This window comes from Curcuma longa, chromosome 5, assembly GCF_044706935.1.
Source record: "Curcuma longa cultivar G26 ecotype Majalengka, Jawa Barat chromosome 5, ITB_CL_G26_1.1, whole genome shotgun sequence".
NCBI lineage: Eukaryota > Viridiplantae > Streptophyta > Magnoliopsida > Zingiberales > Zingiberaceae > Curcuma > Curcuma longa.
Genome location: NC_133865.1, coordinates 11,408,115 through 11,422,774, shown reverse-complemented (window position 1 = coordinate 11,422,774; position 14,660 = coordinate 11,408,115). Strand labels below are relative to the sequence as shown.

General features: G+C 39.9%; 1 long non-coding RNA gene across 2 annotated transcripts; it reads right to left on the bottom strand.

Annotated features, from left to right (window-relative positions):
• Window positions 1-234: 234 nt before the first annotated feature.
• On the bottom strand, window positions 235-13,412 carry LOC141830049 (uncharacterized). Of its 2 annotated transcripts, XR_012601920.1 has the most exons (14): window positions 10,401-10,600; window positions 10,264-10,330; window positions 10,057-10,157; window positions 9,910-9,972; window positions 9,571-9,671; window positions 9,424-9,486; window positions 9,085-9,185; window positions 8,938-9,000; window positions 8,599-8,699; window positions 8,452-8,514; window positions 8,104-8,204; window positions 7,957-8,019; window positions 7,403-7,477; window positions 235-555 (listed from the first exon to the last, which is right to left on the bottom strand). It is a non-coding gene; the product is annotated as an uncharacterized LOC141830049 (long non-coding RNA). The 2 variants fall into 2 exon arrangements; XR_012601921.1 differs by lacking the exons at window positions 10,264-10,330; window positions 10,401-10,600 and adding an exon at window positions 13,183-13,412.
• Between the last annotated feature and the right edge of the window lie 1,248 nt (window positions 13,413-14,660).

Genomic DNA, 14,660 nt, shown 5'->3' with positions numbered 1-14,660 from the left:
TTTAGATTTTAAATTCTATCTTAATTCTTGAGATCCTATATTTTTGTGCTACATGAGGCTGTTGCAATTGTCACGCCCCGAGAGATGACCGTCTAAAAAATTTCGACAACATCTCCCCTGTAACAATTCAACTTCCTGAATACATAAACAACATAGGCCTACTCGGCCACTCAACAAATACAATATATGTGTTTTGTACTACTAAACAACCTGAGTAGAGGCCCACACGGTCATAACTCATCCAAGCACATGCATGTAAATAATATACCACCACAACAACACGTATAAGTCGTAAAACATCATGACAAAGCAACGATAAACTCTACAAGTCTATGAAAACATAAACAACACAACAGAATCATCACAATATCCACGTCTATACCATACGAATCATAAACGCAAGATCCAAATTCATACAATACGAATATAAGTGCTAAAACCACTATCTAATGCAATCCAACAAAAACATACGGAATAAAGACAAACACTTCTACTGTGAGATGATGGGGCAGACTGGCAGACCTCCAAGCTCCAAACAACATCCTTATCTGCTATCTGAGGAGAAAGAAAGGAAAACCCCAGTGGTCCGGATGGTGAGTATACAATATTCAGTGGGTACTAGAATGGAAGTGCACAACATATAGATGTTTCCGTTGCATATGTGTTCTGATTGTTGCATAACTGTTATGTCGTGCATGTGATAGTTGTTGTGTGGCCGTGTAGACCTTATCTTGTATGTGTGTGTGTATCTGTGATGTCTATTAGATGTGTAGTCCTATTTCCGGCCGCATGTGGTTGTGTATCATTGTATGTATTTAGGGAAAGTCATTGTTACCGGGGAGATACTGTCGAAATTTTTCGGACGGCCTCCCGGGACGTGACAATTTAGAGCTATCAGAGCATGTTAGGTTCATTCGGATTTTCCATTACATTTGAGTCGATTTTCCGGAGTCCATCGGATTTATCGTCGGATTTGTCGATGTTTCTGAGAGTTATCATTGCATTTGTAGTTTTATCTGATACTAATTATTTGGTATCAGAGCATATTAGTATAAGCATTTAGTTTTGTGGTTTAGGTTTAGTTTTTGAGTTTGTCGTCGTGTCGAGTATGTCAAATTTGGTTACTAACCCAAGTTGGGAGATGGACAGACAACAACACGAATTCTCCAAGCAATGTAAGTAAATTTCTAGTACATTTATTTTTGTTCTAGGAATTTATATCAATTGTATATGTATCAGATGTTATTATGGCCCCGGTAAACCGAAGACGAGATCGACTATTGAGACGACATGTTGAGCCGGTCGAGCATGTTACTGACGGTCCGGAGATACCAGCTATTGATCCGGTACCGGCTCCAGTTAGCCAGATTGTAGATTTGAGTCGTATACCGATATTGGCAAAGACTGTCAAGGATCGATTGACACTACTCCATGAGGGATCTGACCCATGGCTCGTTCGCTCTTGGTTGAGGAGTATGTCAAACACATTCGCTTATATTTCTTGCACGGAGGTAGAGAGAGTCAAGCTTGTGATATATCACCTACGTGACCAGGCTGTCACATGGTGGGGGACTAGCGGACTATACTTGGAGAGCGAGTTTCATCGTGGACATCTTTCCAAGAGACCTTTGAGAGGCAGTACTTTTCAGAGGTATTCTATCAGACAAAACGACAGGAGTTTATGAATCTGAAGCCGGGGGACCGATCAATTACTGATTATCATGCAGAGTTTTCCAGACTTGCGGAGTTTTGTCCTTATATGGTAACTCAGGACAAGGATCGGCTGTTCCATTTTACTCATGGTTTAGCTCCGTATATCCACCTGAAGATGTCTAGTTGCCCTATCAGTACCTTCAGAGAGGCATTGGATCGGGCTCTGATCATTGAGACTACTTAGCAGCAGATTACGTGTGAGAGGGACGCAGAAAATTCTAAGGGTCGGAGTTCACAAAAATCTGGTCAGAAGAGGCCAGCTCAGGGATCCGGTACACGAGATTTCTCAGGCCGACAGAAAGGCAAACGACCTGCGGGACCTTCGAGTGGTAGTCAGTGGAAGGACAGTATAGAGAGGAAATGTTATCGCTGTGGATCTAATGATCATCAGGTTGCGAACTGCGCATCTGATCAAACTGTTTGCTACTATTGCAAACAACATGGTCATATGATGGGTGATCGCCCACGGAGAGCTCAGCTGGAGCGTACTTGTAGTTCTGCTTCTGGAGGACGACCCACACAGTCGCGACAGCCGAGAGTACCACCGAGACACACAGTACCTCAGCAGCCGAGAGCTCTACCTTCCTTCGGACAGTTATACCAGATACAGGGGAGGGATTATATAGTGTTTCCAGCATCTTCACAGCCCGAGATCTGTTATGCAGTGTCTCTGTTGCAGCAACAGCCACCAGCAATGTAGTCTTCTTATAGCATACCTCAGATGGCATCTGTACCTTCTCACTATGCTCAACAGACCACATCTCAGCCAGCTACACAGACTCCTAGCACGGAGTTCGATCATGCATATGCTATTACACGGGAGGAGGCACAACGGACTGACGAATCGGTCATTCGTGGTATGATTTTCATTTATGACATATTTGCCGACACTTTGATAGATAACGGTAGTTCGCATTCATTTATGTCTAGACTATTTTTAAGAAAAATTGGACGAACCCCTATGATTAGATCGTGTAGTCTAGCAGTTTCTTTACTTTCGAGTGAAGTGTTGACTACAAATCAGGAGATTAGAGGATGTCCGTTGTATTTCGACGGTCATATTCTCACAGTGGACCTTCAGGTACTAGATATGATGGAGTTCGACATCATTCTGGATATAGACTGGTTAGCCACCTATTATGCTACTGTTGACTATCGAGTCAGAGTGGTTACCTTCCGACCTCCGGATCAACCTGCTTGGGAATTCGTTGGTACTCAGAGTGATGTCCTATTCATTATTTCTGTCATACAAGCGCAGAAGATGTTAGATGATGGATGTCGTGGGTATCTATTATTTCTGAAGCAGACAGAAGAAGTCAGTGTTTCCAGTCTTTCTGATGTTCGTATCGTCCGCGACTATCAGGATGTCTTTCAGACGAGCTTCCTAGCTTGCCACCTCATAGGCAGGTTCAGTTCACGATTGAGGTGATTCCGAGCACTGCACCAGTGTCTAAGGCTCCGTATCGGATGGCTCCGAAGGAGTTAGAGGAACTGAAAATTTAATTACAGAAGTTATTGGATTGGGGTTTTATTCGCCCCAGTGTATCACCGTAGGGAGCTCCAGTTTTGTTTGTGAAGAATGATAGATCTATAAGATTATATATCGATTACCGCTAGTTGAACGCATGAACCTTTCAACTGATCAAACAAGTCGTCAATATAAGGCAATGGATCCATGTGTTCAACTGATCAAACAAGTCATCAATACGAGGCAACGGATATTTGTTCTTCACTGTTACCGCATTCAGCTGACGGTAATCGATACATAATCTCATGGATCCATCCTTCTTCTTCACAAACAAAATTGGAGTTCCCCACGGTGATACATTGGGACGAATAAAACCCCGATCCAATAATTCCTGTAACTAAATTTTCAATTCCTCTAACTCCTTCGGAATTATCCGATACGGAGCCTTAGACACTGGTGCAGTACCCGGAATCACCTCAATCATAAACTGAACCTCCCTCTGAGGTGGCAAGCCAGGAAGCTCGTCCGGAAAGACATCCTGATAGTCGCGAACGATACAAACATCAGAAAAACTAGAAACACTGACTTCTTCTGCCTGCTTCAAAAATAATAGATACACACGACATCCACCATCTAATATCTTCTGCGCTTGTATGGTAGAAATAATGGATACGACATCACTCTGAGTACCAACGAACCCAAACGGATTGATCCGGAGGTCGGAAGGTAACCACTCTGGCTCGACAGTCAACAGTAACATAATAGGTGGCTAACAAGTCCATACCAAGAATGATGTCAAACTCCATCATATCTAGTACCTGAAGGTCCACTATGAGAATATAACCGTCGAAATCCAATGGATATCCTCTAATCTCCTGATTTATAGTCAGCATTTCACTCGAAGATAAAAAAATTACTAGACTACACGATCTAATCATAGAGATTCGTCCAATTTTTCTTAAAAATAGTCTGGACATAAATGAATGCGAACTACCGGTATCTATCAAAGTGTCGACAAATATGTCATAAATGAAAATCATACCACGAATGACCGATCCGTCGGCCCGCTATGCCTCCTCCCGTGTAATAGCATATGCACGATCGAACTTCGTGCTGGGCGGCTGTGTAGCTGGCTGAGATGTGGTCTGCTGAACATAGTGAGGAGGTACAGATGTCATTTGGGGTACGCTATAAGAAGTCTGCACTGCTGGTGGCTGCCGCTGCAACGGAGTCGCTGCATAACAGATCTTAAGCTGTGAAGATGCTGGAAACACTATATAATCCCTCCCCTGTATCTGGTATAACTGTCCAGAGGAAGGTAAAGCTCTCAGTTGCTGAGGTGCTCTGTGTCTCGGTGGTACTCTCGGCTGTCGCGACTGTGTAGGTTGTCCTCCAGAAGCAAAACTACCAGTACGCTCCAACTGAGCTCTCCGTGGGCGATCACCCATCATATGACCAGGTTGTTTGCAATAGTAGCAAACAGCTTGATCAGATGGACAATCCGTAACCTGATGATCACTAGATCCACAGCGATAACATTTCTTCTCTGTACTGTCCTTCCGCTGACTACCACCCGAAGGTCCAGCAGGTCGTTTGCCTTTCTGTCGACCTGAGAAATCTCGTGTACCGGATCCCTGAGCTGGCCTCTTCTAACCAGATCTTTGTGAACTCCGACCCTTAGATTTTTCTACGTCCGTCTCACGCGTAATCTGCTGCTAGATAGTCTCAATGATCAGAGTCTGATGCCTCTTTGAACGTACTAATAGGGCGACTAGACATTTTCAAGCGAATATACGGAGCTAAACCCTGAATAAAATGGAATAGCTGATCCTTGTCCTAAATTACCATATAAGGACAGAACTCCGTAAGTCAAGAAAACTCTGCATGATAATCAGTAACTGATCGGTCCCTCTACTTCAGATTCATAAACTCTTGTCGCTGTGTCTGACCAAATACCTCTGAAAAGTACTATCTCTCAAAGGCCTCTCGAAAAGATGCCCACGATGAAACTCGCTCTCCGAGTATAGTCCGCTGAGTCTCCCACCATGTTACAGCCTGGTCACATAGGTGATATATCGCCAGTTCGACTCTCTCTACCTCCGTGCAAGAAATATAAACGAATGTGTCTGACATACTCCTCAACCAAGAGCGAGCGAGCCATGGATCAGATCTCCCATGTAATAGTGTCAACCGATCCTTGATAGTTTTTGCCAATATCAGTATACGACTCAAATTTATAATCTGACTAACTGGAGCCAGTACTGAATCAGTAACTGGTATCTCCGGACCGTCAGCAATATGCTCGACAGGCTCTACTGGCTCAACAGGTCGTCTCAATGGTCGACCTCGTCCTCGATTTACCGGGACCATAATAACACCTGGTACATATACAACTGCTATAAATTCCTAGAAAAAAATAAATATACTAGAAATTTACTTACACTGCTTGGAGAATTCGTGCCACTGTCTGTTCATCTCACAATTTGGGTCTAGTAATCAAATTTGACATACCCGACACAACGACAAACTCAAAAACTAAACCTAAATCCCAAAATTAAATGTTTATATTAATATGCTCTGATACCAAACAATTGGTATCAGAAAAACCTACAAATGCAATGATAACTCTCAAAAACGCCGATAAATCCGACAATAAATCCGATGGACTCCGAAAAATCGACTCAAATGCAACGAAAAATCCGAATGAACCTAACCTGCTCTGATACCACTAAATTGTCACGTCCCGGGAGGCCGTCCAAAAAATTTCAACATTTCCCTTGTAACAATGACTTTCCCTAAATACATACAATGATACACAGTCACATGCAACCGGAAATAGAACTACACGTCCAATAGACATCACAGATACACACATACAAAATAAGGCATACACGGCCACACAACAACTATCACAAACACGACATAACAGTTATGCAACAATCAGAACACATATGCAACGGAAACATCGAAAATCTGAATCAACATCCGATAAAGTAAACAACCACAAATGTAAATTCAACATAACTACAGTTCCTGTCCACGAAATACAAAATGCATACTCAAATACAAGTAAAAATCATACAAATCACTACATAACCCTTCTGATATGAGATAAAACCAGTCGACAGAATCTTCAAGCTCAAAATAGCTTTTCTGCTACCTTGGGAGAAAACAAAGTAACCCCAAGGTCTGGGTAGTAAGCATTAGATACTAAATGGGTACAGAATAGAAGTGCATATAAGATTGACCAGTAGAAATAACAAGAATGTAACATCTAGAATTAATAAGTACAAAAGATATAAACACTAGTCAACAGATAATAGGTATCAACAGATAGTGTAAATCATGAAAGTCGAGCATGATATATCAACTGAACAATAAAAAAAAAAGTAATATTGTGCAACAGGTATAGGTAACAGGTACATATAATCATGTATGTAATGTCATACAAGTGCAACAATCATAACAAATAAATGCAACTGTCGTAAATATATAAGTAAATTAAACTATGTAATAATCCTACCAACAAATGCATGTAAAAACACGCAGTAAACATCGCAAATAAATGCAAGTCTCTGTCCGCACTCTACATTCCCTAGTCACCCTCCCAGAGTACAGTGAACTGAGGGACCAGACAAGACATACTGCACAGACTCCAACAACAAACCACCACTAATCTGGTGGGGAACAAGCAGTATTGCAGGAGGGCAATATAGTCAGTCCTGGTTGCACCCAACAATAGTGCAACATATACTCTCGCCCATGTATCTCACCATAACACAGTGCCGGGTAAGAGCCAACAAGAACAGCCAACAATGTTGTCATCAACAACTACAACTAATATGGATGTATGATGATCATCCCAACATGTAATAACTACAGTTAATTAGCATGTTCAACAGGTATCAAGAGGAGTCAACATAGGTCAACAATTCAGATAAATCTGTTCTACAGTAGCTAGATCAAGCAGAGATCATATGTATTTTGTAACGAATCCTACGAGTATCAGCAGGGTGAATGATACAAATAGAAAGAGTATCAACATGATAACAATGATAGATCATTATAAGGTCAAACAACAGGTATCAAGCAATGATCAACAACAATATCGACTAGACAACTACATCAAGCAGCAAAAATAGCAATAGAATATATAGAACAATAACAGCAAGTCATGCACTAGAAAACTAGGTCTGTATTGACCAAGTACAGGATACCCACCTGATCAGAAAAGCGTAGACAACAAAACCCCAGAAAATAATCTCCGAGAATAATAAGATCAATCAAGTCAAGGTCCTGAAAAAAACAACACTGCACTTACTACAATGATACTGTATCAAATTATAGTATAAAATTTTATAATATAATCCATCTAATCCCTTTTATCAAAAGTCATCTGTATCAATTGATAAATCCATTAAATGGATTATCATTCTCATACTAACAATTAATGATCCAACCAATCCATCCACTAATCAAGGTCAAACCTAACCGAATCAAAATGTATTAAATTAAACTCATCCCATATTTAAACAACCAGCTCACTTAGCTTTCAACATCCATTCTTAGGTTAATACTAACCTAACTCCCTTAATATGCCTTTAACCCTTCATTAGATCAGCCCCTTAATCCAACTCTTACTCACTAATCTAACACAACCAAAAACAAAAATCAATCAAACAATGATCCCCTTCTACACTCACGAACAGGTTAACAACAATCAGCCATAAATCCATCAATTACAAATCCTAATCAGATCAAAAATCGAAGCTCACCTTAAATCAGTTCTAACTCTTCTTCTTCTCCGTTCTTAGCCAACATCGAAACACAGCCACAAGCTGAGGAGAAGAGATTGAATCATCAAAGTAACATATCCAAGCTATTCCACTAAGATCTACCTCAATAAACCAACCACAGCTTACCTTAGATATGATCCAAATCAAGCCCTAGATTCATTCCACCTCGGCTTCACCTTGCTGCCACAATCCACAACACCTTAATCAGATCGGCTCCCACCAGTGAGCTGTGGAATGGAAAGCAATCAAGATCCAAGGGAAAAATCGAAGCAATCCAAGCAATCCAGCTCATAAACCACGCCCAAACCCAAAACATACTGCCCCTTAATCCAACTCTTACTCACTAATCTAACACAACCAAAAACAAAAATCAATCAAACAATGATCCCCTTCTACACTCACGAACAGGTTAACAACAATCAGCCATAAATCCATCAATTACAAATCCTAATCAGATCAAAAATCGAAGCTCACCTTAAATCAGTTCTAACTCTTCTTCTTCTCCGTTCTTAGCCAACATCGAAACACAGCCACAAGCTGAGGAGAAGAGATTGAATCATCAAAGTAACATATCCAAGCTATTCCACTAAGATCTACCTCAATAAACCAACCACAGCTTACCTTAGATATGATCCAAATCAAGCCCTAGATTCGTTCCACCTCGGCTTCACCTTGCTGCCACAATCCACAACACCTTAATCAGATCGGCTCCCACCAGTGAGCTGTGGAATGGAAAGCAATCAAGATCCAAGGGAAAAATCGAAGCAATCCAGCTCATAAACCACGCCCAAACCCAAAACATACTGCCCCTTAATCCAACTCTTACTCACTAATCTAACACAACCAAAAACAAAAATCAATCAAACAATGATCCCCTTCTACACTCACGAACAGGTTAACAACAATCAGCCATAAATCCATCAATTACAAATCCTAATCAGATCAAAAATCGAAGCTCACCTTAAATCAGTTCTAACTCTTCTTCTTCTCCGTTCTTAGCCAACATCGAAACACAGCCACAAGCTGAGGAGAAGAGATTGAATCATCAAACTAACATATCCAAGCTATTCCACTAAGATCTACCTCAATAAACCAACCACAGCTTACCTTAGATATGATCCAAATCAAGCCCTAGATTCGTTCCACCTCGGCTTCACCTTGCTGCCACAATCCACAACACCTTAATCAGATCGGCTCCCACCAGTGAGCTGTGGAATGGAAAGCAATCAAGATCCAAGGGAAAAATCGAAGCAATCCAGCTCATAAACCACGCCCAAACCCAAAACATACTGCCCCTTAATCCAACTCTTACTCACTAATCTAACACAACCAAAAACAAAAATCAATCAAACAATGATCCCCTTCTACACTCACGAACAGGTTAACAACAATCAGCCATAAATCCATCAATTACAAATCCTAATCAGATCAAAAATCGAAGCTCACCTTAAATCAGTTCTAACTCTTCTTCTTCTCCGTTCTTAGCCAACATCGAAACACAGCCACAAGCTGAGGAGAAGAGATTGAATCATCAAACTAACATATCCAAGCTATTCCACTAAGATCTACCTCAATAAACCAACCACAGCTTACCTTAGATATGATCCAAATCAAGCCCTAGATTCGTTCCACCTCGGCTTCACCTTGCTGCCACAATCCACAACACCTTAATCAGATCGGCTCCCACCAGTGAGCTGTGGAATGGAAAGCAATCAAGATCCAAGGGAAAAATCGAAGCAATCCAGCTCATAAACCACGCCCAAACCCAAAACATACTGCCCCTTAATCCAACTCTTACTCACTAATCTAACACAACCAAAAACAAAAATCAATCAAACAATGATCCCCTTCTACACTCACGAACAGGTTAACAACAATCAGCCATAAATCCATCAATTACAAATCCTAATCAGATCAAAAATCGAAGCTCACCTTAAATCAGTTCTAACTCTTCTTCTTCTCCGTTCTTAGCCAACATCGAAACACAGCCACAAGCTGAGGAGAAGAGATTGAATCATCAAACTAACATATCCAAGCTATTCCACTAAGATCTACCTCAATAAACCAACCACAGCTTACCTTAGATATGATCCAAATCAAGCCCTAGATTCGTTCCACCTCGGCTTCACCTTGCTGCCACAATCCACAACACCTTAATCAGATCGGCTCCCACCAGTGAGCTGTGGAATGGAAAGCAATCAAGATCCAAGGGAAAAATCGAAGCAATCCAAGCAATCCAGCTCATAAACCACGCCCAAACCCAAAACATACTCAATCAGAACTTACCGATCCTCTTCTTCAACAGCCGAAGCCCAAGGACTGCTCCCCAACTCAAGATCCGGACTCGAAAAACCTAAGAAACCATGGATCTGAGCTCTAAAACAATGCACAACCCGAAAGAAACCAACCGAATCGATACTTACCAATTTCTTCCTCCTCCAAATCGTCGTTCGCCACTTCCTTTTTCCCCCCGATTTCAAGTTCCTCCGACACAATCTACAGCTCCACACCCAAGCCTCGATCGCCGGCGTTCCTCCTTCAGCTTGACACCGGCAGTGGAGAGCTCACCCACCAAGCGTTGGCAGCGACGAAACGAAACAGAGGAGTGTCACGCAAGAGCAGAGGATTTTATCACGATTGAGGAACGAAGTCGCAATGGCAACTGTAGCATCCTCACTCGGATCCTTTAAGCTTCCCTTAACGGGTCAGCCCTATTATCCAATAACCCATATCATTCAACAACCCATTAAACCATCTTATAACCCTAAATGAGTTATAACTGAATTTGGTTTTTAATTAAACTTAAGTTGGCTTTTGGATTAATTTTATTTACAATTTACCCCCCTTAGTTCCGGTATTTTACAACAATAACTTACATCATATTGAACTCCCTGATACTTGATTCCATGCAAATCATAGCTTCAAAGTCATTCTCTTGTCACATCAATTTCAGAAGTTAACGTTTAACATTCAAATTGCTATGTCCTATCAATTTGTCAGAATGACGATACTACTTAGTTAATATGTTTTCATCCACCCTCCTGTATTATTTTATGCTTATTGCAGATACTTTCTGTTAACATAAAGAGTTTCGCGGGCAGTGTTGCAACACTTGCCAACTGGTTGAAATCATTTACGGTAACAATGACTGCAAATTTTCTTTTGAGTTGGACCTTTGGAGGTTGAAATTCTGTTACCATGTGCTTCTCTCTAAAAATTGTCACCTAGTTTTGTTGCATTAACATAGGATTTTTTCTATCTCCATTGTTGCCAGGTATCTTTTTGATTTACGCAGTTGTGAGTGCTCTCACCCTATTGTTTGTCATAATATGGGTTCTTGAGACCAAGGGAAGATCTCTTGAAGAAATACAATGGTCTTTTAGATGAGTTCTGTAAATACTCATCGAGTGTGCTCTTTATATCTACTTGACTCGAGACCTCTCAGAGTTCTCGAGCTTGTTCAGCCATGGTTAGCTGTTGCTTGTACCTGTTTTCTCTTGTATCACACGTATTTTTGTATCCTGCTTGTTTAGCAAGTCCACTCAATGTAGCATGCACAGTGGAATAATTTGCAATTTGCAGGAACAAAGACAAGGTCATTATGAATGATCAATGTGGCTATTTGATGCAGACAAAAAATTCATCATCAAATGAAGGTGGTGGTGTTGTTGGGTTTGCAGTATTGGATAGTGTTTATCTGACATGAGAAAGCATGCTCGTTAAGGTAATGTGAGCAATTCTGTTCTCACTATGCCACTTGGACTTTGTTCTATTGATTAAATGGTTTGACTCTTAAATGGTTTGACTCTATCTGCAAGATCTTATTAGGAATCATTACATTTAGTTCCTTGAAAGTTATGGTCATGCTCTTAAATTCCCCCGGCATCCCTTAGCTATCATGTATGTTGCATCGACAGCTTCAGCCATCTATCAACAATTTACAATCTTCCTTGACGATTCACTTTTTGGCATGTGCTTCCCGTGTGGATGGGCATTTTGTAAGCTGATAATGATCATTTTTTAAAGTTTCAGCCGACCTTTGAATTGTGACTTAGGTTCACAAGATCCTGCATGCATCACCATTGCCTGCTTTTGTTGTTTTTTCATCATATCAATAGGCTTTTGAAATCCATGTATTTCCTTGTGTGAGGACAACTCTTTACACGATCCATTATAAGTTCATAACTCATATGATGGTGCAATGTTGCAGCTTGGTCGATTGGAGCTGCAAGGCATGCAGTGCATATTTAAACGGATGTCAAAATTTGGACATCACAACACATCCTTAATTTACATGGAAGCACTCTTCATCCCAATAGAATGTAAGAGTGTCAATTCTGTGATGTCTAATAATCCTATACTTTGCCCAAGTTGGTCATTGAACTTGTTGGTGATCGTAAGCACAAACAGAACATTTGGCCTAAGGTATATATATAAATCATTTAAAATTGTCATTTGGCAGGATCTCATTACACTGAACATCTTAAATGCACCCTTAAGTTATTCCATCAGAATCCTTTGTTCTTACTTGAACTCTATATCTAGTTTGACATAATATTTATAATGTTCTTTACACTAGAAAACTTAAATATTACTAAAAAAACACGTTGGTTTATCATTGGAGTTCTGTACATTTTGCAATGACAACTCCGTGTTCATGATGATAAAAAATTTGGAAGCATTAAAAGAGTAGAATTTTGATAGAGTTTAGTGCCCAAGAAATTTGCATTTTCATGCACAAATAGAACCAATTTCAATGCTGAAAACAAACTAAACAAAGCCTGAAAGAGAGTTTTCCAGGAGGAAAAAAATCTTTCTCATGATATAACCCTAGACCGTGCCATGATTACTAAAAGAAACCTCAAGACAAAGCAGACAATTTTCTTTTGTTGCATCTGCCTTACTGGACTTATCAAGGTAGATGTCATCAAAACAGATTTATTTGATTAAAATCTTGAAACCAAAGATGAAAACTTGAAATCACAACCTACAAGGGAAGGAATCAGAATTATTTGGTGTAATATTAATTATCAATCAGTTATCAAAGAAATAAAATCATTCATTGTCGGAGATACTATAGTATCAATGACCAGAGTAACAGCAATAAGATATGTGAAACTATGATGTAATGTGGTAAGACCACAGCAACAGCAATAGGATATATGAAACTATGATGTAATGTGGTAAACAAATTGAGAGGAGTACCTGGTGAGGATCATTCACAGGGACAGAAAATGTGCTATTTGAATAACTTGGGAACTTGGCAGGAGTCCCTGGCGGGCGGCGGCGTCTTCCCGCGGCGAAAGAACGGCGACGGAGGAGTGGACCAGACGAAGGCGACTCGTAGCGTCGCAGAGCTCGGGCGCCGACGTCTCGTAACCAAATAAAGCAGAGTTCGGGAAGTGTTTAGGGTTTTGGGAGAGGCTGCGCGAAAAAGGATGCTTCTGGGCGGCGTGGAGGATGACGGCGAGCAGCGCGATGGGTTTAGGGTTCACGGAGGAGAGGCGCGATTTCATAAGCATTCATAATTTGTTAAATATTTATTCTATTTTTACTTCTTTCATTTCTTGACTTTTTTTTGAAAAAAATAATTTAAAATTTTATCGATGGTACTAATTTTCTATTAACTATTTAATTTTTTTTATTAAAAAATAAATTCAATTTAATGGAATAAAAATCTGGCAAATTTAATTTATCTCGAATAATAGAAATTAAAAACTAAGCTTATTTCCTCAAAATTAAGTTAAATTTGATTCCCCTTAATTTTTAGATTCCTCTGCAAATTGTATTCCTTTTATTTTTCGTTTTTTCGCAATTAGTTCGGTGAAAGATTAACCAACATTTTAGATTATGCTCTAAAAATAAATAAGGAAATCTATGACTTTTATGAGAAAATTTTGATAAAGTCGGTTTATTAATTTATGAAAGATATTCAATTATGTTCCTGAAAAATAGGAAATCAGTAGCCTTTTATGAGAAAATTTCTCTAACTAATTTCTTCCTAAATTTTGGCTTCCTCTAACTAATTTCAAGTAAATCATACTCTATAAATACACATCACATATCGTTACCAACCACACACCGTTTCTTTCTCACCTTCACCAGAGTCATTAATCTTCAAGTTTACAAGAAAGGAGGAAAGGAAATACATTGTGAAAACAAGGAGATAGAGAGCGTTCATGGCTGCTGTTGCAAGGGAGAACGATCATGTCACTTCTCTTCCTCATGATCTCATGGTGGAGGTTTGCGTCTGCATCGCTTCCAACTCTGCCACGCCGTGCAAAGACATAAAGTGTTTGCAAGAATCGTGAGTAGATTGTCGTAAACAATGTCTTCGTATACATATATGTAGATGTGTAGATACATATATGTGATTGTAAATTGATTGAACTGGATTTTTTATGATTGTAGGTGCAAAGTTTTTCATGAAGCATCGAGAGCAAAAAAAGTAGGGAAATTCATGAATGTTAGGAGGGAATTGGAACTCGGTCTTAACTGGTTCGATAAGCAAGAGTACTTCGACTTGCTTCATGCTTGTGTCAATTGTGACAACTTCAATGCCTACTTCATCCTCGGCCTTGTAAGTTTTATATATATAAATTTTTTTTACATTTTTATTTTAAAATAATTTCGAATCCAAGTGATCATTGAATGCATGTTGTGAGCAGGAAGAGGTGTTCAAC